The 27001-nt window shown below is 39.1% G+C and overlaps 1 pseudogene; it reads left to right on the top strand.

Annotated features, from left to right (window-relative positions):
• The first annotated feature begins 14325 nt into the window (after positions 1 to 14325).
• On the top strand, positions 14326 to 14420 carry LOC123841304 (U6 spliceosomal RNA; annotated as a pseudogene).
• The last annotated feature ends 12581 nt before the right edge of the window (positions 14421 to 27001 follow it).

The raw sequence follows: 27001 nt of genomic DNA, 5'->3' as shown, positions 1-27001 counted from the left end.
CCTTCCTTCTACTGCAGAGGAGCTGAATAAGGAGGGAAAGAATCAAACCCATTGAGGTGTTGGGCAACAGTACTAACCTCCTTTGTTCTAAGTGATAAACTGAATTTAATCTGATGCGTTTCCCAATAAGAAAAAGTAGTTGGCAAATAACTCAGAACCATAACTCAGCCAAGAGAAACCACTCTCACCATGACAATTGCCAATTATATCCATCATTAGTTAGGAAGACATCAAGGGACTTGAAAGGAGTCTATGCTTGAGCAGAGGTGGGAGAATGATAGAATTAAATATTTACACGACTTCTTTCGCTCCATTGATGTCTCTACAACACTAGAGATAAAGGTTTTTTTAAATACTTATTTTTTATTATGTTCAGTTAGCCAGCATGTAGTACATCATAAGTTTTTGTTGAGAAATAAATTTTTAAAAAGAAGGTTGTGGTTAGTAATGTTTAATTCAGTGAAATGTGAACATGTGGCAGGGAGGCTGGTAGCACGTCATCTCTACATTAGTCAGTAGTCCAAATGTCTTCCTGCAATCTACTAGAAATAGTAAGGTGGCTGATACATGCATATAAAAGTTTTCCTATATATCTCAGAAAGAAAGGTTTTCATTATAATCATAACAAAAAATTACAAGCCCTGCAAATAATTGAATTACCTTCAAACAACAGAGCTTTATTAGGAGAGACATATAAACGGAATGAAAGAGTATGTTCTAAAACAATCAAATAATCAGATACATATATTAAGGTCTTTCGTTTTTCACAAATCAATTTATAAACTTAATTCAAACATAAAGCTTAAATTAAAACTCTGAGTAAGTGGCAGAATTGACCTTTCCTTCTTTCTTTAACAAACATCTGCTGATAATCAATTATGTGAAAAAATTTGTGCTAGGTACTGTAAATATAGCAGTGAATGGGATGCAGAATTCTGTCTCCTATGTTGTATGAAAGAGTCATTGCAAATAGATGTTTACAAATTTTGTAAACAAGAATAGATTTCTGAGTTTTATCTGCAGCTCACATTGTCAAATCACTCTCTACCTTAATTTCCCTCAAACACACAAATAGTACATACCGCCCTAGGCTCTAAAGGAAAACCCATGATACACTTTCTGAACAAGAAAAGGATCAAAGTACATAGAAATGTCTGTCAAATTATGCCCCATTTATGAAGGAAGAAAATTAATATGAAAATATAATTAATTAAATACCTCACAAAGGTATTATAATGCACTAATTAAATGAAAACTTAAACATGAAATTAAAACAATGCTGAAGTTTGACACAAAGAATTGATGAAGTGGGGAATGCTCAAATTGAAATCCATAAAGTGAAAAATTCATGAATCTGATTATAATAAAAATATTTAGAAACCAAAAGAAATATTAACATTATATATTATAGAATTATCACTTTCATATTTGTACTTTCCATATTTCTATATTTGGCATGTAATATTTTAGATCACAAAAATTAAAAATGCTACTTTTGAAACACAACATTTAAGTGCCCATCCATAAAAAGGACTGTATATTGGTACTAAGGGGTTTTTTATAGGACAGGAGTCTCAATGGCAAATGTAGAGGTCTTTAAGACCTTAACTTCAAAATAAAACATTATTAGCTCCATTCAGGAATCCATTAAACAACAGTCATCCAACAAAATGTTCTAACCCTGTCTGGGTCATCTCCATCCTAATAGTCTTATTATATGCCTTTAACGTCTAACACATTAGCTTCCACTTGCAGACAAACAACAGCACAAAAGCTATACTTGAAGTTCTGTGTCAGAGGACAAGGGGCTGCCCCAGTTGCAGGTTTGAGTGCAGGCAGCAGGTGCCTGGGAAGCAATGTGTGCTTGCTGCGCAGAAGTACACAGCTGAGTCTTCAGGTTGGGTGTCTTTGATGTGCAGGGAGAGATGTTTGGCCTTCTTATTCAAAAAAACAGTGAGTCTTTGGTCTTCTTTGGTGGCCGCGGTTGAACGAATGTATATAAGGAGCTGGGGACCTTTTCCAAACTCTTGCTTATACCAAGGGAAGTAGTCTGAACGACTGTCTGAATAACTGCAGTTGATAACAGAGCTGCTTCCCTGCTGGACACTCAGGGTAGAAGGATGCTGCTCCACCTTCTCTCCTTGGCTGAACCCTGTGCAGAAAGAAAAGGTCAGAGAAAGGAGAAGAGATTCCAGGTTATTCTGCTTCAGAATTCTCTTCTTCTACACTAACTGAAGGAAACCTGAGTAAAGCCAGTCTTGACTTCTGGAGAATATCCACTAATATACTCTGTTTCCCGTACTTTCTCAACTCACAGTTCAGCTGCAGCCACGAGAATATGATTAAAGCTCCCGTGGATGTCTTCATGGTTCCTCCCAATTAAGATCAGCTTCAGAATTGCAGCCTCCAGCCAGCTCAGCTCCTCCTCTTGTCAGGCCGTCCCTTCTTTCCTCTAACAGAGTACTTTCCCACATTGTCTACCAGCCAATAAGAAAAAGACCCTGCTTCTGCCGTAGCCAATCAGATGCACTAAAATGAACCCTCCACGTGTTCTGCATCAGCACAGGTGCACTGCCGTCTTGTGGTCACATCTCCACTGAACTCACTGAGGAAATGCTCTTCTCTTAGCCTGTGCCCCTGAGGGACTCAGGTGAATCAAGGCAGCAACAGTCAAGCAAATTATATCTTAGATCAGGGATGAAGTGCACAGTAAGAATGTGGAGACTGAGATTTATACCTCTGCATACCACTGAATCACTGTTAATAAGTTGGAAAGAGGTAGATGCTATTGCTGTTTATTCAGTGATGGGCCTGGTGTACGTGTTTGAAATCAGGAAGGAATCAAGATTCAGTCTCATCTCTTATACAAAGAAAATAGAAAACCTTCCCTTTCTGCTAAATCTACCATCCTCATTTGTCTGTTATGGAGAAAGACTATTTGTACAATGAACGTGGAAGCCAAATATTAGAGTAAGAGAGAAGATCATTTGATATTTCAAATGCCTCTTTTCTCATACTCTGCTCCTCTTCTGGTCTTGCTAATGACCTTGCAATTCCCAGAGAGTTGACTGTACCAACAGTCAAAATGTTTAATCTTCCCTCAAATAAGATAACTATGACAAAAGTAAAAGACCAAATCTCAATGATAAGGGAGCAGGAGAGTAACTTAAATCAGTTATTACTATTTCAACTATAGGAAACTTTTTGACCCAAGGTTTGAATAATTTGAATAGAGAAATCAGACATGATTTAAGAAATCTATTTGAATGCTGCGTGTCTTATATAATACAACATATTGGAAGACACAGTAGAAATTCTAAGAAAACATCAAGATGCAAACTCAGAAAATATAACTGTATGTAACTTTATACTTGAAGTGATTACATTTTTCTCCAATCAAAATAGATGATATGTCCTCCAATGCAATTACTGACCCATAGCCTCAGGAAAATTTCCTCTAAAGTATTAGCCATCTATCCTGTCATGCTTCCCACTTCCTGACCAACACTAATTCACATTCCATACTCCATCATATTTCACCTAAACACCACTAGAGGGTTCTTTCCCCAAGACTCATTGATAAAGTTCTCCAGTCCTTGAGTTTCCAGAATTATCTCTCTCTGCCAAAACCCCTTTCTCATTTACATTACTTTCTGGAAATTTCTGATGTCCCCTGTGAGAATAAATCCAGGGAAACATAAATATTGTGTGCTCCAGGAAAGGACCAACAGGAAACTGGCCCTAAAGAACTGATCAGGAGAAATGGTCTCTGGGAAACCAAGACTACTTCATTTCCAAAAGTGGAAGCCTCTTTCCTGTGATCGTACTCATGGATCCTCTGAAATGACCAAGAATAAAATTCAACTTCCTTCTATCTCTCCCACCCTGAAAGATTTAAAGACAGCTATGGTGAAGAATATCAATTAAATATATTAATATATGTGTATATATGAAATATGTTTTTAATGTATGGAAAATTTCTTGATTCGGAGAATCTTCCATTCTTTCATCCATTCCCCATAAAATAAGAATTTTCAAACTCTTCTTTGGGCAAATTTCCCTCTTCTCAGAGATAGATATTTAGGGCAATTTTTTAACTACTTCATAGTTTTGCATTTTCCAGAATATCATAGAATCAGAATCATATCATATGTACCCTTTTCAGATTGGCTGCTTTCACTTAGTAAAATGCATATAAGTTTTCCCTATCTCTTCATGACTTGATACTTCATAGATGTACCACCATTTATTTATTCATTCACCTATTGAAGGACCTACAGCTTACTTCCAAGTTTTGGCAATTATGAATAAAACTGCTATAAAACACTTGTGTACAGGTGTGTGTGTGGACATAAGTTTTCAAACCCTTTGGGTAAATACTCATGAAGGCCATTGCTGGATCATACCATAAGGGTATGTTTAGTTGTGTAAGAAACTGCCAAATGGCTTTATTGAAATGTCCGTGTATACACTTTCATTTTGTAGTAATTTCCTGACAAAATTTATTACATTCCTTTGCTGCCTGTCAAAGCCCCAGCTAGTCCAAAGCAGGCGCAGGGACCACAGGTGGCCCTGCCAACTGCTCAGCTCACAGCTGTGACCCAGAGCCTGAGCCTGCATGTGTCCCCACCTGTGTCCTCCTGCCCCGCGTATCCCCTCTACTCAGGCACTGTTCCTCCCACTTTTGGACTCACTTGGACAAGGATAAAATTAGTATTAATTTCAAGACAGTGATGTCACAGCATTAAACCAAGGGCAGGGTTCCTTGGGAGAGCAGGGGGGCTGTGTAACTGCATGGGTCACATGCTCAAGAAGCTGGCTCTGCTCCCAGCTTCAGGGAGTCTGTGCATTTAGCTCCTGAATTTTCAGGGGCTCAGTCTTTCCTATTAACACCCTTTCATCAAAATAAAAACCAGAGCAGGCTGGGTTTCAGTTTATGCTGTAATACTTGCACATGCAAGTTTAAACCTTGGGTTTGGGGTCAGCAGTCTTTGTCTCCGGCTACAACAGAGATAGGGATTTTTAGGGTAGTCCTGGAAGCTTTCTGCTCCCTTTCCCAAACTGGGCATGATGTTATAAAATCATGAGTACTAGATTCATTCAAAATGCAAGGAAGAGCAATGATTTTCATGGAACAGAATGAAAATTTCCATGAACTCTTCCATACAAGGTGCTATTTAGAAATAACTGAAATGGATACTTTTCTCAGTGATATAGGTCAACACATTGTACAAATTGATCAATAGAAATCATTTAGATTTTGTGATTTTATAGGGTCTTCTGTATCAGGTACTCAGACGGTAAGCTCTTATGTCACCTCAGATTCACTAATTTAGGAATAATCAGCTCCGCCAAGTCACTTATGCTCTAAAATCCTTCCTTTATTCATGCATAAAATAAAAGCACTTATTTGCAGGGTGTTATCTTACTGAAATAGAAAATAAATGTTATAAGATGAGTGCCGAAACTTCAATAAAATTATTTTATTATATTTGTATTTCCAGGAGTGGAAAAGGTGATTACAGACTTTAAAAAATATTACGTTCTCTTTACATTTCTTTGAACAAGAGCCACCTATAGGTAACTAAAAAATTTAGTAATCTCTTTCTGTTTGTTGACCACCATTGAATTTTTTGAGCATTTTCCATTTGGTTATTTACATATAATTTATATGCTAGTTGCTAGGGGATCTGGTTTCCCAGGGTATTGGATATGAGCGTCTCTGTCTTTTGCCCCAGTGGCTTCTTCGTAGAGCTTTTTACCAGAAAAGAACTTTCTGGGAAGAAAAGGGGCAAGAAAAGCAAGTGAAATGAAAGCCCTGATGGGTCTAATTTTAGGAGGGGAAAAAAGTGCTGTAACATAAATCTGAAAGTCTGAAAATGTGCAAAGGCTGCTTTGGGGGCAAATGCCCGCCCCAGGGAAGGCTGGGGTGCAGGCCCAGCTGCAGTTTGGGTGCAGGCTGCAGATCACCAGGGAGCACTGTGCCTCCACCGCACACAGGTAGGTGGCTGAGTCTTCCAGTTGGGAGTCTGTGAGGTGGAGGGTGCTGGACCGTTCCTTAGCATTCACTGTGCAGTTTAGCCTTCCACTCTGCTTCATCCCCGAGGCTATGTAAAACAGCTGGGTGAGGCCACCGCCTCCGAAATTCTGTTGGAACCACTGCACGCTGTCTGGAGTGCTAGAAAAATTGCACTTCAGAGTAGAGTTGGCTCCCTCCTGGAGGCTCAGGACTGAAGGGCTCTGCTCCACCTTCATCGCTCTCACCCCTGCGTGGGACGAGAAGAACATACACAAATGATATCTCCAGGGAGTCACTGATGCAGTTTTAAAACATGTAAAAATTCCCACAACACACCCTTGAGGATGTAAGAACATCTAAGAGCTCAGTGTCAGCTTCCCCCACCACTATGGGCTATGGACCACTCCCCAACCCCCATCTGGAATGCCCCCACTCACAGCAAACTTGAACGCACAGGAGCCCCAGCAGAGCTCGCCAGGGTCTCCTCATGATTCCTTGTCTAGCTAATGAGGTGCCTTCACCCCTACTCTGCAGAGAGTAGAGTCTTGGATCCAGAGAAACTGTGTTCTTACAACCAATCCATTCCACCAGAATCACTGAGCACCAATCACACCTCAGCCCTGTCATTCACGGAACTCGAGACTCCACCCACAGTGGCCCAGGACACTGCACAGTAATCTCTCCAAAACTGTGCTTGCCAACAGTGCAGAGAGACAGGGTCATAATTTCCAATATAGGAAGATATAAGGGGTTTTTTTTTCTTAAAACACTTTATGTAAGAAATTTGTGGGTTAGTGTGTGAGAAAAGATGAGTGATGTTTCTAGAAGAGTCAGTGATGAAAGGGGGTTACACAGAATCTTGAAGCATTATAGCAAAGAGTGACTCCATTCCCCAAATTGCATATTTTGACAGACAATGTGAGAATTCAGTTATGTAAAAATACTGATAAAGGAAAACTATCTGATAGCATGCATTGTGTACTGCAGAAGTAAATTCAATTTCTTGAAATCAGGAGAGTTCTAGAAACCAAGACAGACAGTCACCGTCTGCATAGAAAATGACTCCAACCAGAATTTGGTTGGTGAAAAATAGAATGTCTGCATAACATCCCCTCTGATTTAATATCCACCTCTCCACCTCTCCTGTGCAACTGGTGGACCCCATGCTCACCCACACCTGAGTCTGTCCAGGCCACACGTTGATGGTCACAGTCAATATTGTCCTCTCCCTTTCCTTCTCTTTTTCTTCCTTATTTCTTCTTCTCTTCTTCTTCTCTTCATTCTTGTTCCTTCCACTGTCAGCACAGATACATGAAAAGGTAGGATATCTGGGGTATTGAAATAGTTTCAAGGCCAGTAAGTTTAAGCAATTTTATTCGTAACAAATGACAACAAGTAATGGGATGTTTTCTGTTGAGTTTCCATGGTCACAATGCCCAGAAATAATCCTATCCTTGTATCTGCAAAGAATTATCTGCATAATGGATTTCTAGAGACATGGCCTCCAGGTGTCTGAAGTTGATATGCAATGGCAGAACTGAAAACCTGAGATCAACTTTACAACTTTACACAAACTCTGTCCCTCCCTCTCCCACCCTCCAGTTACCACAGATAGTTGAAAACACATTGGTAAAGATTTTTTCTTTCAAACCTCCTAACGTCCCTTATGTTCTTATAAGATTATCTTAAAGTTGTTATCAAGGGATATTTTTTTAGAGGCTAGATTTTAGGAATTTATAATTTATTTTTTTTATTATGTTCAATTAACAAACATATAATACATCATTAGTTTTTGAGGTAGGAATTCATAGTTTATGATTATAATGGGACTGGCTCACATGATTTCTCTTCTCTTTTTGACTGTTCAACCCTGGACTGTCAGAAAGTCTTTTGTTTCTGGTAAAGCTTAGAGTGCCCCCTAGAGGAATGAAGCTGTCAGCAAAGACCACTTCAGACCAAGCAACTCAGCAGAGACATACCTCCAACCCCATTCGTTCCAAGCTTCCTGATGAAGGAAATGGAGATGGTCAGAAATGAAGATACCTGCTTAGACTGAATGGAGATGACAAGTGAACCAAATCCTACTTTTAAAATGGAATTGCATGGAAATTAATATCAGAAAATAATTTGGAAATCTCATCTTGTGCTATTTATTTGATTTCTTTACCTGAGTTCAAAAGAAATCCATAAATATTCATTGAGCTTTTAGTTTCAATGTGGTAATTTACTAGATGTTCGGAATATATAAAAGTGTAATGGAATATTATTCAGCCATAAAAAAGAATGAAATGTTGCCATTTGCTATGACATGGATGGAGCTATAGAGTATAATGTTGAGGGAAATAAATTAGTCAGAGAAAGACAAATACCATGTAATTTTACTCATATGGAATTTAAAAAACAAACCAAACAAGCAAAGAGAAAAAATAAGACAGAGATAAATCAAGAAACAGACAATTAAAGAGAACAAACTGATGGTTACCAGAAGGGAGAGGTTTGGGGGATGGATTCATTGGTGAGGAGTGAAGGAGTGACCTTGTCCTGAAGAACACTGGGTGTTCTGTGGAACAGGTGATCATTCTCTCCTTTCCTCTTTTTGGTGACAAGAATAGAGGAAAATATGGATAAACCTTTATGATGACTTTTATGATTCTTATTACTTTTAACAATAGGAGAAATTTGTGAATACATGAATTATTAAAGTAATGAAACATTACCTGTAGAGTAAAATCCCTTTGACTATCACTCCCAATTCTGACCCTTTTGTCACTTATTACTCTAATTCTTTCTTCAGCCTGGCAATTTGGAGTTGATGTTTCCAGATGTTTTACTAGATTTGAATCAACAGAAAATATATAATATTTTATTTATAATTTATTACAATACAAATATACATAGTGGCTCTACCTTTCTGCACCTTGATTTATAATCTCCATAGTAAATCTTGTAGGTCTTACTCTATTAACCCATATGCATCCCTTGTTCCACTACATTCCATACTGTGGATATACTTCCATTTATACATCCTTTCCTCTATTGACTAAAGGTTAAGATTTATTTTATCTATGAAATACTGCACTACAATAAACCTTATTAAGCATTCCTCACATGAGCACATGTTTTTCTAGGAATAGAGACTAGGAAGAAATGAAGGAATAAGCCATGAAGCTAGCAGGTGAGGAAAGTCAGGGACAAAGGGTCTGAAGAAGAATGAAGAGAATTCATGTTCTGATTATTGTGTTGGAAGGTTTTCATTTTCTATTTTTTTTCTTAAAGTGCATTGCAATGGTAGTTTATCAGCTCATTTGATACACTCTTTCTGAAATTCTGTCCTGATACAGAGATAGTGTATAGTTTGCTCCATTCAGCCATTGAGGTTTTCTAAATATAGTAAATCAGCAAAAGCACACCCAAGGAGAAGCCTGGGTATATACAAGGAAAAAAAATTCTCAGAACGAAATTAGACATAGAAAAAATGTACACATTTGCACACATACACACACACACAATTTGAGGATCCTGTCAATAAAACAGAAAGACACTTTATTTTTCCCAAGTCAACAGAGAAAAAGAGAAAATTCTATCAGTGCAATGGAAGAGAAAAGAAAGAAGTGGAAGCATATGGAGCAATACCAAAATATTAGTAATAGGTTCAAACATATCAGTAATCAAACATAGATAAAAAAATTATTGAATTGAATCAAAATTTAAAACTATTGCTCCATATTGCTTAAGAGACAAACCTAAAAGAAGACAACCAAGAAACATGAGCAGATAGGATGGTATTTTCCTGCTGCCCCAGTGTGCAAAGTCTAAAGCCCCCTCCTCACCTGCTAAACCCACCACACCCAAGGAGATATCACAAAGAAATGTCAGTTCTGCAAAAAAAGAAGTCAAAAGGTGTCTAAGAGAACACCTAGCTAGCAAACTAGTTAACTCTTACAAAGGGAAGATCTAAGGGAAAAAAAGACAGGAGCTAAAAAAAACAAATGAAACTAAAAAACTCAGCACAGCAAGGAAGACAATCAACAGTATCAAAAGTCATCCTACGGAGTGAGAGAAAATATTTGCAAACCACCTATGTGATAAGGGGTTAATATCCAAAATGTGTAAGAAATTCCTACAATAATAGTTAAAAAAAAAAAAACTAATAAGCCATCAAAAGGTATCTAAGGACTAGAATAGACATTTCTTGAAGAAGACATTCAAATGGCCAACAAGAATGTGAGCACTCAATGTCACTGATCATAAGGACAATGCAATCAAAGCCCCAGTGAGGGTGCCTGGGTGGCTCAGTCGTTAAGCGGCTGCCTTCAGCTCAGGTCATGATCCCAGGGTCCTGGGATCGAGTCCCACATCGGGCTCCCTGCTCAGCGGGAAGCCTGCTTCTCCCTCTCCCACTCCCCCTGCTTGTGTTCCTGCTCTCGCTGTCTCTGTCAAATAAATAAATAAAATCTTTAAAAAAAAAAAAAGCCCCAGTGAAATACACTTCACACAATCATGTAATTCTATGAAAATGGACTATTCAATTAAGTATTTCAGTATTTAAAATGTTAGTATTACCCACAACATAAAGGTGGGAGAAAAAAACACATACTTTAAAATGTGTAATTTTTTAGTTCCTTTTTAATGATGACTATCTCAATGTATTTACCAGTGCATTTACAATAACTTCTCTGGTATCATCCATGCTTTGTACATTGAAAAAAAAATTGACAACTATTATCAAAAACACAAAATGCAGGTGTTGTCGAGGATGAGAAGAGATTGGAACACTTGCACACTGTTGGTGGGAATGCACAATGCTGCAACCATGGAAAACAGTATAGAGGTTCTTCAAAAAGTATAAAATAGAACTACTATATGATCCAAAAATCCCACTTCTGAGTACATATCAAAAAGAATTGAAATCAGGATCTGGAAGAGATATTAAGCACTCCTATGCTCACTGCAGCACTGTTCACAACAGTCAAGACGGGGAAACAACTTGAATGTCCAACAACAGATGTATGGATAAAGAAAGTGTGCTATATACATAAGTGGAGTACTACTCAACCTTAAAAAGCAAAAAAAAAAAAAAAAGGAAATCCTGCAATATGCAACCACATGGATGAAGCTTGAGGACATGATGCTAACTGAAATAAGCCAGTCACAGTAAAACAAATAATGCATGATTCCACTTAAATTGGCATCTAAAATAGTCAAATTCATAGAATCAAAGAGTGAATCAAAGAAGAAGTTCCCATAGGCTCTGGGGACGGGGTTATGGGGAGTTACTGATCCATGAGCAAGGTGAAAGAATAGACAATTGCTGTACAACATTGTACCCATAGCCAACAGTCATGTAGGGTACACTTAAAATTTTAAGAGTCTCTATCTCAAGGTAAGTGTTCTTTACATGATACAAATTAAATTAAAAAAAAATAAGATACCACAACATTAACCACCACCAAATGCTTGTGTCAAAATCTTAGAAATAGCCCAAGTCAATCCAATGAATTTCACCAAAGTGTTAATTGGTAAAAGTGTCATGCAGACACCCCAAAAAGACAGTTCATGAACTGGGAGCACTCAAACCAAAATACGGAATGAGGCTCAGGAGTATATTGTTAAGAAAACAACTTATATAGTGAGGAGACAGTGAGTGTCTATTCTTCACAGTGATTGGTTATAATATCAGAATTGCTGTAAATATTATCAGAAATTGGTCAGTGGGTACCTCATAGGAAATTTGGGGAATAGTTCAAGTTTCGCTTGTGATTTCCAGAGGCACAGCAAAAAAAAAGGTGCACGTCAAGTTGCTCTGGCAAAATAAACTAAATTAAGCTTTATTTGTAGGACTACATTGATTTTAAAAAGTGATCATTGCCCAGGGCATTTTCAAGGCTGCTCTGTTTAGTTTTTATTTTAACAAGGGCAAGAAGGTCCAGCAACAGGAAACCTCATTCATGGCTGATGGAAATGCACATGGTATAGCCACATTGGAACACAAGAGTAGGAGTTTCTTACAGAGCTAAGATTCCTACCATATGATCTAGCAATAACGATCTTTAGTGTTTATGCAAATGGCTGGAAAACTTCTGCCTACACAAAAACTTGCACAAAATAATTTACAGCAACTTTCTTCATGATTGCAGAAACAAGAAATCAACCAAGATGTCCTCAGTAGAAGAAAGGGTAAGTAAACTATGGTACTATGGTAGAGCCAGACAAGGGAATCTTACTCAGTGCTAAAAAGAAATGAGCTATCAAGCCACGGAAAGACATGGAAGAAACTTAACATGCATGTTTCTTTTCTTTTCTTTTCTTCTCTTTTCTTTTCTTTTTTTTTAAGATTTTATTTATTTGACACAGAGAGAGAGTGAGCACAAGCAGGGAGAGCGGCAGGCAGAGGGAGAGGGAGAAGGAGACTCCCCACTGAACAGGGAGCCCGATGTGGGACTCGATCCCAGGACCCTGAGATCATGACCTGAGCCGAAGGCAGACGCTTAACCAGCTGAGCCACCCAGGCGCCCCCTTAACATGCTTATTTCTGAGTGAAAGAAGCTAATCTGAAAAGGCTGCGTTCAGTTTGATACCCACTATATGACATTCTGGAAACGGCAAAACTGTGGAGATGCTAAAAACATCAGTGGTTGTCAGGGGTTAGAGGGAGGAAGGGAAAAACTTCTTTAAGTAAAGAAAAGTCGAACTGGTGAGCAAAAACCAAAAAGTGTAGTGTTATACAAGATTTGGGGGAAGTTTTTTTATGTGCTTTTCTTAATTTCTCAGAGACCAACATCCAATCTTTTCTGGGTTTAGAAGTGATCATTGCTTCTCATAACAGGCCGTGTAGTGCATGGCTGTTCTGTACCTTAGAAATTTTCTCACTTGTTCCACATATTTTACTCTACCCCAATACCTTCAACACACACACACACACGTACACACCCACCAACACAGGCAACATCGTTTTCCTCAATTATCCAAAAATATGTGGTGCTATTTTCCCTGATCCTTTCTGGAGGGCACGGCACACACTGAGGTGCTTCTGCAATAGGTCGGGGTTTCTCCTTGTCTAGTCTTTCATGCAAGTTTGCCCCTATCCATATACAGCACATTTTCTAAAATCGGTTGGCATCACTGTCTCCTGATAGCTTCTTTCCTCTTTCTCTTTCTGTTTGCAGCTTCCTGCTCTTTGGGATGTTTTTACTATCTTCTTAATAGAGTCTTAGGGAAATCAAGAAATAAATGTGTACTATTAATCTACCTTGGGTTTTGTTTTTAGAGATTCTATTTTTAAGTACTCTCAACACACAACACGGGGCTCAAACTTACAACCCCGAGATCCAGACTCCCAGCTCTACCCACAGAGCCAGACAGGCACCCCTAGTCTACCATGTTTATCCAAATATCTGAGAAAAATGCTTATTATATACCTGTTTGAATTATTTAAGTTGCATTTCAAGATGCATTTATATTTATAAAGGTTTGGAAAAAAATTTATATTTTAAATAAATTAAATAAAAGTTCATTTAAACCAAGAATATATAACTAATATATAAAGAAATGTATTAATGTTCTGATCATAGCACATTCATAAAATCTACTGATAAGGGGATAATATTTAAAGAAGATCACAAGACACCTGGGTGGCTTAGTCAGTTCAGCGACTGGCTCTTGATTTCCGCTCAGGTAAGATCTCAAGGTCCTGAGATCCAGTGCCATGTCAGGCTCTGCACTCAATGAGGAGTCAGCTGGAGATTCTCTCTCCCTCGCCCTCTGTCCCTCCCTCGACTACCCACGCTCTCACTCTCTCTCACTCTCACTCTCACTCTAAAAAAAACAGTCCTTAAAAATATTTAAAACAGGGGCGCCTAGGTAGCTCAGTCGTTGGGTGTCTGCCTTCGGCTCAGGTCATGATCCCGGGGTCCTGGGATCGAGCCCCGCATCTGGCTCCCTGCTCCGCGGGAAGCCTGCGTCTCCCTCTCCCACTCCCCTTGCTTGTGTTCCCTCTCTCGCTGTCTCTGTCTGTCAAATAAATAAATAAAATTTAAAAGAATAAATAAAATAAATTCAATTCAATTAGCCAACACATAGTATGTCACTAGTTTCAGACAGAGTGTTCAACAATTCATCAGTTGCGCACAGCACCCACTGGGTATTAAGCAACTTTAATTGAAAACATTACATCTGAAAATAAACATGAGTAAAATTTATATTGAAATGAGGATTGCGGATCGATGGTTTAGCTAACTGTGATATGTTCATTCATTGCATCTATGATAAAAGTGGGTGGATGGCACTTACTATAAATATGACAGGTGGGGCTCGCCTTGGCAGCACATATACTAAAATTAGAATGATACAGAGGCCCGTGTGCAAGAATGACATGCAAATTCCTGAAGCATTCCATAATTTCTAAAAACTGCTTGTAATTAATTATGTAAACAACATAAAATGTAAGAATTATGAGAAAAAAAGGTGTAAGAGTCATGTTTGCTCACACTACGTGATTTACCTAAAATAGAAATAAATCACGTTGTGATAAGAAGACAAAGTGTTTAGACTAATCACTGTAGCTCTTTCAATGTACCTATTGTTATGCCAGTGTTCTGCTTTTGGCCCCTATCTTGGGGCCAAAAGCAGAAAATCTAATCACTCTTTGCTGAAGAGTTCAGGCTACAACCCTCAGATCCTGTTACTGAGGTCTCTTTCTCACTGTTTCATTTCCACAGCTCAACTCTGTTCAGAAAGGCCAGAACTGACACCAGAGTTTGGTCATTAAGTTATCAGTCCTTTGAATTTATACTTTTCCTCTTACCGTAGCTGAACCACAGTAAGCTTCCATGCTTCGTACGCTCAGTTCTGAGCACTGGAGGTGACCACTCGGTCTACTTATATCCTTCCTTCTGCCCCAATACCTTCAACACATGTGTGTAAACGTGGGCAATGACATCTTCCTCAATTATCTGAAAGTATGTGGTGCTCCTTTTACCCGACCCTTTGTACAGGGCACAGCACATGCTAAGGTGCTTCCACACTAGACCGGGGTTTCCCCTTATCTAGACTTTCATGCAAGTTCGCCCCCATCCATATTCAGCCTATTTTCTAAAATTGGTTAGTGTCACTATCTGATGATAGCTTCTTTCCTGTTTCTCTTTCTGTTTTTGGCTTTCTGCCCTTTGGGATGTCTTTACTAGAGTTCTAGAAGAGTATTAGAGGGGCTTGGGTGGCTCATTCAGTTAAGCTTCTGAGTTCAGCTCAGATCATGATCTCCGTATCCTAGGATCCAGCCTCCTGTTGGGCTCACTGCTCAGTGGGAAGTCTGCTTCTCCCTTCCCCTTCTTCTCCCTCTACTTGTGCTCACGCACTCTCTCCTTCAAATAAATAAATAAAATGTTTATTTAAAAAAGAGTATTAGAGAACTCAAGAGATAAACGTGTATTATTAATCTACCATGAGTTTGTTCTTTTTTAGAGATTCTAATTTTAAGTAATCTCTACCCAACTTACAACCCAGAGAACCAGAATTTCAGCTCAAACCACAGAGCCAGCCAGACACCCCTAGTCTACCGTGTTTATCCAAAAGTCTGAAAAAACTCTTATTATATACCCTTTGAATACTTTAAAGTATATATTCACATGCATTTATATTTACACAGGTTTGAAAATAAAATTTACATTTAAAACCAATTAAATAAAAAATTAACTAACCAAGATATAATAGGGAATGTATTAATATTCTGATCATAGCTCATTCATAAAATCTGCAGATAAGGAGACAATAATTAAAGAAGATTGCAACAGTATTGACAAAGTCTTGCACTGCAACACAGACATTGCTTTTCTATTATTTTTTGCACAACTTCACTGACTCCCATACATTCTCCGGTCCCATGATTTGTGGCTCTCTGTGAGAAGCTGCAAAATGGAAGTTAGAGAACTCTATAGGATTTCCCTCCCAGTGTCCCCTATCGATCTATATTGTTAGGAAACATCAGTGCAAGAGCATTTTCTTTTTTTTTTTTTTAAGATTTTATTTATTTATTTGAGACAGAGAGAATGAGAGACAGAGAGCATGAGAGGGAGGAGGGTCAGAGGGAGAAGCAGACTCCCTGCCGAGCAGGGAGCCCGATGCGGGACTCGATCCCGGGACTCCAGGATCATGACCTGAGCCGAAGGCAGTTGCTTAACCAACTGAGCCACCCAGGCGCCCTATGAGCATTTTCTCTCACCGTATTTCCTGGCCACTGAGAATGATCTCACTTGAGTTCCTACTGTCAGAAAGCCAACTGATCTTCTTAACTGGCCAGGACATGAGCCACTTCCTCCATTCTGTTTCTGCCCACACCCCGTCATGTTGAATATCAGCCTGAGTCGCCACCTGATTCACTAGAAAAGAAAGCAGGGCAGAGGTCGCTGGCCTCTCTTTTCCTTGCTCAGGTTCACGTGTTCACCCTCCTTTCTTCCCTTCCCTTCTTTCTCTACTAAACCCTGGTTTGGGGCTGAAGCTCTCCTGCCATACTCTGTCAGGAAGACACTGGGCATCACCACCTTCTCAGGCACACCATGTGTCTCTAAACGTGTCATAAGACACAGCAACACCCACCAGGGTTCCCTGAACAACTTGGGCTGGACGTTCACTGCAAGGATGAGCAAGAGACCACTTCACTGTTACATGGTTTTATCTTGAAATTACTTACGCCCTGGCTGAGGAACTCTTGGCATCAAACTGTTCTCAATGTCACTAAGGAACAGCTGGGGTTGGGGGATGTTACTTCTGGTTCTTATGCTCTTCGTTTGTATGATTTTGTATCAAGCAGACACTGAGGGACAAACAACCACAGACTGTGCTGGAACCAGAGTGGATCAGGCAGAGACGCTCAGCATCCAAGCCCCTGCTCTGCTCAGGGTTTGTGCTCAGCTCCCCCTGCAGTCCCCGTCACTGTGTCACTCATGACACAGTAGTAAATAGCTGAATCTGACGCTTGCACTGAGCCTTTCTGCAAGTGGAAGGATTTGGAATCTCTGTCATAGTTGGCTTCAAAACCTTTCTTGCTTCCCTTCTCCTTGTCCCTCAAGGCTTTCAGGAGGAGCCGTGGACCTTCTCCTGGATACTGGACATACCAATAAAGGGCAGGGTACCCTGATGCTGAATAAGTACAGTTCACAGTCAGGGAAGCCTTCTCTGAGAGGGTCACTTGGCCCTCCGTCTGAGTCACTGAGTCTCCATGGGTTTGTCCTGAGGAAAAAGAAAAGAGACCTTGTCACCTTGGGGCATAAAGCTCTTGGATAAATTATAGTTAAAGGTTTTGCTAATACAAAAGAAGAAAGAACCCAAATTTTAAGAAGGATTTTGCTTACCAAGCATTAAGAGTATCACAGTCACAAAGCCTGGAGAACACTTCATCTCTGGAGCGTCACCTAAATAATGTTCTTCGTTCTTACTACGAAGTTGGAGTGACAGAGAAATGATCAGTGCAAGCCCACATTTCACACAGGAAATGTGATTGTGGTAGGAAGCTGCACCCCCTGGTGGACAGGGATGGAAATGGGTGCATATTGGCCAGAGGCCTTAAAACACTGGAAGAGACAAATACCATACTGGTCGTGCAATTACTACTCCAGACCCCTTTATAAAATCTAATCCCTCAAGAAGCATCATTAAATCAAGTAGCTGAACTAATGAATATCTCTTGGATATGTCAATTTACAAAAAATCATGTGGTTGTTGTCAGTGAGTATGTTTTTAAGGTAGGTCACAGCTTCCAAATACTATAAAGACAATGAGTTTTCTTAACATTCTAACTTTTCTTAACCCTTTCATGTATCTCCTGCATCCTAATAGAAAAGCACAGTAAATAAATTATTTGATGTATTCATGAAATTTTAAAAAGTTTTGTCATAAAAACAAAGTCTCAGATTTAAAAAGACACTGTAGAAGCTAAGAAAAAATACTTGAGCAGGTCATCATAAACATGAATTCCAATGATGATCCTTATGTAAGCATTTCTTTAAAAACATAAAGACAAAACCATGGAAAAGTTCAATTAATCCCATCTTGGTTGCAGAAAATTTGGCACTAAATTTTGTAAAGAATCACTACGAATGATTGATTTGCTTGATCCATGAGAACAAGATATATCAAAGCCAAAACAGCTGCCTGGTGCAGCCAAATGATCTCTACTGAGCACTTGCTACAATCCTCCAGAGACAACACTTCACACTGAGAATATACTGGATGCAACATTAAACAAACACCAGTGGGGAGACTTTCCTAGGATGGCAGAAAATGGGGCTATCCATGCTTTTCTCAGAGTCAATGAAATCCCATAAAATCTGGAAGGTAGAAGAATATGTTCTGAAATACTGTCCTAAGGAAACATTTGAGTATCTCCAAAAGGTTCTTACACAGTTGCATTCCCTCCATGAGCTATGAGTATGGAAGGGTAATAGTATTTTATTTTCTACATGGATTGAACCACTCTCCTGTCAGAAAACCACAGCAATCACAAGAGTTAAATATCAATTGGATTTTGTGTTTAATTCCTATGCTATTTCAAATACTCTTTAGATAGCGGAGCAAATTTCTCTGGGTAGGTAACCTTCTCTGTTAGGTAAGGTTAGGCCTCACATAGAAACTTCACTTCTCCTGTCACACCCCAATCCTGTGGAAAAGTGGAAACAACAAATAAAATATTAAAACTGAAATGAGTTATTATAGCAGTTACCCGTGGCCCTGCATCCTTCCCTTACAAAGTCCTAGGCTGTCTCATTATAAACTGTTCACCCTGGCCCACATAACTCAGATGTCCCAACCCATACATATTCCAACCTTCACAAACTGAACTAGGTAAGTGAACCCTTGACACTCTTCCTTTCATCCCAGGTACAGGCTGCTCTGTGGCCATTCATTTAATCACCATTACATGACCTAAACCTTTGGTGCTCTGAACAAAGTCTCAGAAAAAGATTGCCATTGAGATGTGTGAAATGACCTTATATGTATGATTTATTTCCAGTTTGGCAGATAAAGTACAAGAAATGGATCCTTGGTTACATGTTTATCAACTGGTATGACATTATGCATCTTTCACTGACAAGAATTGAAAAAGTTACTCATATTAAAGATCTTAAACTGAAGTTTTCTGGAGAATCAGCAGAAGCAGACAGTCCACAGATAAGTGTATACACAATATCCTAGAAAAAAACATGTAACTGCATGACAGCTCCATCTAAGGCGATTAGAAGAGAATTCTCCTAGAGGTTTGGAACCACCGATTTTAATACTTTCTTTTGTATTCTATTGAGGTTATTTTTATCCTTTTAGAGGTATTTTCTCATTTTAATGGTAAAATATTAGGTATTTCTGGTTATCCTGAATTGTTCTCTCACTAATAAAATAACTTGCATGGGTATAGACTTTAATAGACACAATACCTACCCTAGTGCTATAGTTCAGCTCTGCACAGACATTGCTAGTGTAACAAAGATTAAGAATTATTAGATATGTTATTTCATAGCTACTCCTGGAAAAAAGAGGTAATAACTATACCCTAATTTAGTACTGCTAGAGTGAATCTTCGTCAATTAAATTACCCTTGAAATCTGAGAAAGTATCTATTGATAAAAATTTAGGATGGAGTTCATACAACTAAACTTGTGTACAGAACGTGACTCAGCTTGATTATATGAGTTGATCCAACCTTCAACACCACCTCTCCATTATCAATTGCCAAATATATTTTGTAGAACTATAAATCAAGTCTCTAAAGGAATTCAAACACTTGAGATGATGAGCTATTCCTATGAAAATAACTTCAAAGTTCAAAACCTGAGGGGTAGGAAACACCGAGAGTGGAGACAGAGGTGGGGTCATGCATGTGCCCTGTGGCATGTGCTTCCACCCACCAAGACACATGGTTCTCAAAAGCTTATGTGTTGTATGCTCCCATCAATAGGGCATTCTTAAAAACACAAAAATGAGATTAGACCAATATTTGCAAGGATTTGGGAATATAGAAGTGTGTAATGGCAAAAGAATAGCACAAAGGACTTTTGGGGAGCAATTAAACTATTTTGTACCATGATCTTATGATGGTTACTGGATCTATACAATGCACTAAAATTCAAAATTCACAGACCTATACACCAAAAACAGTCACTTTTCCATATAACTCTTTTAAAATTAAAAACTTAGGGGGGCGCCTGGGTGGCTCAGTCGGTTAGGCGTCTGCCTTCGGCTCAGGTCATGATCCCGGGGTCGTGGGATCGAGCCCCACATCAGGCTCCCTGCTCAGTGGGAAGCCTGCTTCTCCCTCTCCCACTCCCCCTGCTTGTGTTCCCTCTCTCGCTGTGTCTCTCTCTGTCAAATAAATAAATAAAATCTTTAAAAAAAAAAAAAACCTTAGGGGCACCTGGGTGGCTCAGTTGGATAAGTGTCTGCCTTTGGCTTAGGTCATAATCCCGGATCCTGGGATTGAAGCCTACATTGGCTCCCAGCTCATCAGGGAACCCACTTCTCCCTCTCCCTCTGCCCCTCCCCCTAGCTCTTGCACTCTCCCTCTCTCTGTCTCCCTCTCTCTCCCTTGCTCTGAAATAAATAAATAAAATCTTAAAAAGATTTCAACACTGAGATAAAAATGGCAAAATAGGAATTTTCTACCGTATCCACCCCCCAAAAAAATCCACTGATCTTCACAATCATACACTAAACTAAAGAAAGTGCCTATGAAGAAGTCCAGCAGAAAAGACACAGCACACTGTGGAATAAAACAAATCTGAGATTGGATAGATTGAGGAGGGCATGAAGAACAATTTCACTTTACCCTCCTCATCCATGCCCATGTGGCACAACTCTGAGCCAAGAGAAACCTTCCAGCCTGTGACTTCCCCGTGGAGGGAAGTGAGAACATGTGAGTGAGCACATGGCTCCCCAAGCTCTGGAGGATGCTGCCAAAGAGAACGCTCTTTCTAGCCCACATCCAGAATACTGAGGTGTACCGCTCCCTGGGGAGTGGGGTGCACCTAGCAGAACAGCACCCAGGGCTCTTGGAGGGCAGTAAACCAACATGGACCCTACAAACCATGACACAGCCTCCATTAGGAATCTGCCCATGAGCCACTGGAGAGGGCTTGCCAATCATGGTGAAGGTTTAAATCCTGAATGTATCTGGATCAGGACTATATACTCCCTGCACACTCTGGCTAAAACACTTGTTTTCATCCACTGCATCAATTCTCATCTAAGTATGATCACGCATTCAAACCTGTAGGAACTGCACCTTCTCTCTCACTTCTAATTGATTTAAGAAGAAATAAACTAATAATAGAGAAGCATGCTTCCTTCTGACTCCATCATCAGGCCTGGAGGAAATGGACCAATCAAGAGTCATCTTCCTTCTTCGGTACAGGAGCTGGCGGTACAAGGAGGGAAAGAATCAAGCCCATTGACATGTTGGGCTACAGTTCTAACCTCCTTTGGTCAGATATGATAAACTGAATTTAATCTGAGGACTTCCCCAGTAAGAGAAAGCCAGTTACCTAATACCTAGCAATCATAACTCAGCTGAGAGGAAGCGCTGTCACCCTACCAATTACCAATTATATCCATCGTTAGTTACGAAGACTTGGAGGGACCTTGAAAGGAGCCTATCCTTGAGCAGGGGTGGGAGAATGAGGGAATTAAATATTTACTCAATTTGTTTCATTCCATTGATTTCTCTGCAGCACTAGAGAAATAATTTTCTTAAATAAAGGTTGTGGTTAGTAATGTCTAATTCAGTCATACATGAACATGTGGAGCGAGGTTGGTAGAACCTCATCTCTACGTTAGCCATTAGTCCAAATGCCTTTGTGCAATCTACTAATAATAGTAATACATGCTTATAAAAGTTTTCCTATATATCTCAGAAAGAAAGGTTTTCATTAAAATAACAAAATTACAAGTCCAAGAATAAATTGAAAAACCTTCTAACAGCAGAGCATCATTAATAAAAAGAGACATTAAAATGGAAAGAAGCAGTATGTTCTCAAACAATTAAATAATCACATATATACTTTAAGGACTTTTATTTTTCACAAATCAATTTATAAATATTAATTCAAACAAAAAGCTTAAATTAAAATTATGAGTCAGTAACAGAATTGTCCTTTCCTTCTTTCGTTAACATCGACTGATAACCAATTATGTGGAAAAGTTTTCCTAGGTACTGAAAGTATAGAAATGAATGAAATACAAAATTCTGTCTCCTAAGTTGCATGAGAGTTATTATGAACAGACACAGATTTTGTAAATGAGAGTAGATTTCTGAGTTTTATCTGAAACTCATATTGTCAAATCACTCCCTATCTTAATTTCCCTCAAACACACAAATAGTACATACCATCCCTGGGCTCCAAAGGAAAACCTGTGACCTAATTCCTGAGCAAGAAAATGATCAAAGCACATAGAAATGGTGGTCAGATTTTGCCTGAAATACAGAGTAACAAAATTAAATGAAACTCTATTTAATTAAATACCTCACAAAGGTATTATAATGCACTAATTAAATGAAAACTTAAACATGAAATTAAAACAATGCTGAAGTTTGACACAAAGAATTGATGAAGTGGGGAATGCTCAAATCGAAATCCATCAATGAAAAATTCATGCATCTGATTATAATGAAAATATTTAGAGACCAAAAGAATATTAGCACATTATATATTACAGAATTATAACTTTCATATTTGCACTTTTCATATTTCTATATTTGGCATGTAATATTTTAGATCACAAAAATCAAAAGTGCTACTTTTGAAACACAACATTTAAGTGCTTATCCATAAAAAGGACTGTATATTGGTAGAAAGGGGTTATTTATAGGACAGGAGTCTCAATGGCAAATGTAGAGTTCTTTAAGACCTTAACTTCAAAATAAAACATTACTAGCTCCAAGAATCCATTAAACAACAGTCATCCAACAAAATGTTCTAACCCTGTCTGGGTCATCTCCATCCTAATAGTCTTATTATATGCTTTTAATGTCCAACACATTAGCTTCCACTTGCGGACAAACAATAGGACAAATGCAAACTTGAAGTTCTGTGTCAGAGGACAAGGGGCTGCCCCAGACCCAGGTTTGAGTGCAGGCAGCAGGTGCCTGGGAAGCAATGTGTGCTTGCTGCGCAGAAGTACACAGCTGAGTCTTCGGGTTGGGTGTCTTTGATGTGCAGGGAGAGATGTTTGGCCTTCTTATTCAAAAAAACAGTGAGTCTTTGGTCTTCTTTGGTGGCCATGGTTGAACGAATGTCTATAAGGAGCTGGGGACCTTTTCCAAACTCTTGCTTATACCAAGGGAAGTACTCTGAAAGACTGTCTGAATAACTGCAGTTGATAACAGAGCTGCTTCCCTGCTGGACACTCAGGGTAGAAGGATGCTGCTCCACCTTCTCTCCTTGGCTGAACCCTGTGCAGAAAGAAAAGGTCAGAGGAAAGAGAAGAGTTTCCAGGTTATTCTGCTTCAGAATTCTCCTCTTCTACACTAACTGAAGGAAACCTGAGTGAAGCCAGTCTTGACTTCTGAAGAATATCCACTAATATACTCTGTTTCCCGTACTTTCTCAACTCACAGTTCAGCGGCAGCCACGAGAATATGATTAAAGCTCCCGTGGATGTCTTCATGGTTCCTCTCAATTAAGATCAGCTTCAAAATTGCAGCCTCCAGCCAGCTCAGCTCCTTCTCTTGTCAGGCCGTCCCTTCTTTCCTCTAACAGAGTACTTTCCCACATTGTCTACCAGCCAATAAGAAAAAGACCCTGCTTCTGCCGTAGCCAATCAGATGCACTAAAATGAACCCTCCACGTGTTCTGCATCAGCACAGGTGCACTGCCGTCTTGTGGTCACATCTCTACTGAACTCACTGGGGAAATGCTCTTCTCTTAGCTTGTGCCTCTGAGGGACTCACATGCATCAAGGCTGCAATAGTCAAGCAAATTATATCTTAGATCAGAGTGAAGTGTAAAGTGAGAATGTGGAGATCAAGAGTTATACCTCTGTGCACTACTGAGTCACTGTTAATAAGTTGGAAAGAGGTAGATGCTATTGTTATTTATTCTAGGATGGGCCAGGTGTACATTTTTGAAATCAGGAAGGAATAGTGATTTACTCCCTTAAACAAAGAAAATAGAAAACCTACCCTTTCTGCCAAATCTACCGTCCTCAATTGTCTATTATGGAGGAAAAACTATTTCTAAAAGGAACATGGAAGCCAAGGATTAGAGTAAGAGAGAGAAGATCATTTGATATTTCAAATGTTTCTTACCTCAGACTCTGTTCCTCCTACTTGGTCATGCCCATGACCTTGCTATTTATTCCCAGAGGACTGACAATACCAACAGTCAAAATGTGGAATCATCAGTCAGTTAAGTTGACTGTGACAAAAAGTAAAGGACCAAATCTCAGTGATAAGGGAGCAGGGGGTAACTTCCATCAGTTATTACTATTTCAACTATAGGAAACAACTTGACCCAATATTGGACTAGTTTGCATAGAGAAATCTGACATGCTTCAAGAAATCTATTTGAATGCTATGTGTCTTATATTCTGCAAAGTACTGAAAGAGTAGAAATTCTGAGAAAACATCAAGCTGCAAACTCAGAAAATATAACCATATGAGTTTATTCTTGAAGTGATTTCATTTTCCCAAATCAAAATAGATGGCATGTCTTCCAATGCAATTACTGACTCATAGCCTCAGGAGAATTTCCTCCAAAGTATTAGCTGTATATGTTTTCATGCTTCCCACTTCCTGGCCAACACTGCTTCACATTCCGTACTCCACCATATTTCACCTAAACGCTTCTACAGTGTTCTTTCCCCGAGACTCATTGATAAAGTTCTCCAGTCCTGTGAGTTTCCAGAATTATCTCTCTCTGCTAAAACCCCTTTCTCATTCTCATTAATTTCTTAGAATCTTCTGATGACCTCTGTGAGAATAAATCCAGGGAAACATGAACACTGTGTGCCCCAGAAATGGTACCAACAGGAAACTAGCCCTAAAGAACTGATCAGGAGAAATGGTCTCTGGGAAACCAAGACTACCTCATTTCCAAAAGTGGAAGCCCCTTTTCTGTGAAGCCTACTCTCAGATCCTCGAAAGGACAAAGAGTAAAACTCATCTTCATCCTCCTCTCCCACCATGAAAGATTTAAAGACAGCTATGGTGAAGAATATCAACTCAATATATAAATACATGCATATATATGAAATGTGTTTTTATGTGTGGAAAACTTCTTGTTTCTGAGAATCTTCCATTCTCTCCCCCATTCCCCAAAAAATAAGAATTCTCAAACCCTTCTCTGGGCAAAGTTTCCTCTACTGGTGGGAAGGTCAATTTTTGCAATTTTTGGTGTGACTCTCAGAACTGAATGTGACCATTCATGTGAATGACCCTCTTCCATGGATTAACTGTTGCACAGATAAGGCCATCACTTGGGCAAAATTCTCAACTCCTTGATGATTTCATAGAATATTACTTTAATATTACTTTACTTCCTATCACTTTACTTATTGGCCTAGAAAACCTTCATCTAACATCTTCTTGGGTTTTGCGAGGCAGAAGTCTTCCAACTCCAATGATCATTTTGCAGACAATGTGTAAGTTATGCCCATTATACTCCATTATACTCACCATCCTTTCAAGGGATGTCCACCTGGGATAATAAATATATTTGCTATTTTGGAGAAAGTCCTTAGAAATACATGTAGGTGTTCACATGGCACCATCACCTCTGGCTTTCTCCTACAGAAACGGTGAGTAATGCATGAGTTTGTTGGTAGGATAACAGTAGCTCAGCCTGAGTCTCCCTTCCTGCCGAGGGTCTTAGAAGTTTACACAAATTGAAACTCCCCCTTCAGGCATTCAAACTAAATGGACCACAATTTTCTCAGAGCCAAGCTGCCAAGATATGGCTGGGCTTGCATGAGACACTTTTTCTTTACCCAGCACGATGGCCCTACCGCAAGGAAGCAGGGGAAAGAATGTTAAACCGGAAGTGAGGAAACCCACTTTCTTTCTTGCCCAGCTTATTCACTACTTCAAATGTCATTTGACAGTAAGTTCCTTACTGTCATCTTGGATACAATCTCTGATGTGTAAAATGAAGTTGAACTAAAGGATTTCTAAGGGCTCTTCCAGCTCTAAATTTCTTCTATACTACATAACAATGTAAATATGTAATGAGAACTGGTTGTATGTACTGTGGACTGGTGTTAGAGTGGCGTGAAATTACTTGCATCATGTAACCCCAAGACCATTTTCACTACCACATGTGATCTAGTGGGTCTGGAGGTTGATCTTAACCCACCCTGAGGCCTCTTCAGAAGCAGAGACATGGTCCTCAGGATGAAATCCTATCTGGGTTTTCATTTCTTCTATGAGATCTAATAATGTATCAAAGAGAACTAAATCAATATTAGCATGGAATAAAATGGGACTTTATTCACTGACTGAAAGCCCTTCATAGACCAGGGGGTTCCATGGCTGAGCCATGGGTAAGCTGGATGTTCTACTGGAGTTGTACTTCTTATATATATCTATTACATATAACTTATGTATTGTATGAAAAAAAGAAAGAATCTCCTCAATTGAGACAAATTAGAGGAGGTGGATGAGCTTACTAAAATGGAAAGCGAGAAGCATTTTCTGTAACAGCCTATTGCTTTCAGGATTCTGGCTTTCTCCTTAAAACTTTAGTTTGGAGGTTCAAAATTTCCAGCCAGAGATATGTATACAATTTTTGAGATCATTTCAAAATGAAAATTTGGGATCTTTATTCAAAAAGGAGGGAAAAGGTGTCATTAGGTAATGTTACCAGGGAAGCCATTTTTCTAAAATGCTTTAACTCTTCATACACATTAGTTTCATGTCTCTGATTTTAATGTTTTGAAGATTTTGTTCTTTTCAACCATCTCAACCAGGTTCAAAGAAAAATGAGGCAGATGTACTGAGGCTTCCAG

This window comes from Mirounga angustirostris, unplaced genomic scaffold, assembly GCF_029215605.1.
Source record: "Mirounga angustirostris isolate CCGP_5_RB_7025 unplaced genomic scaffold, mMirAng1.0.hap1 SCAF_9, whole genome shotgun sequence".
NCBI classification, from domain to species: Eukaryota; Metazoa; Chordata; class Mammalia; order Carnivora; family Phocidae; genus Mirounga; species Mirounga angustirostris.
Note: the sequence above shows the minus strand (reverse complement) of the source record. Positions and strands in the feature narration are given on the sequence as shown.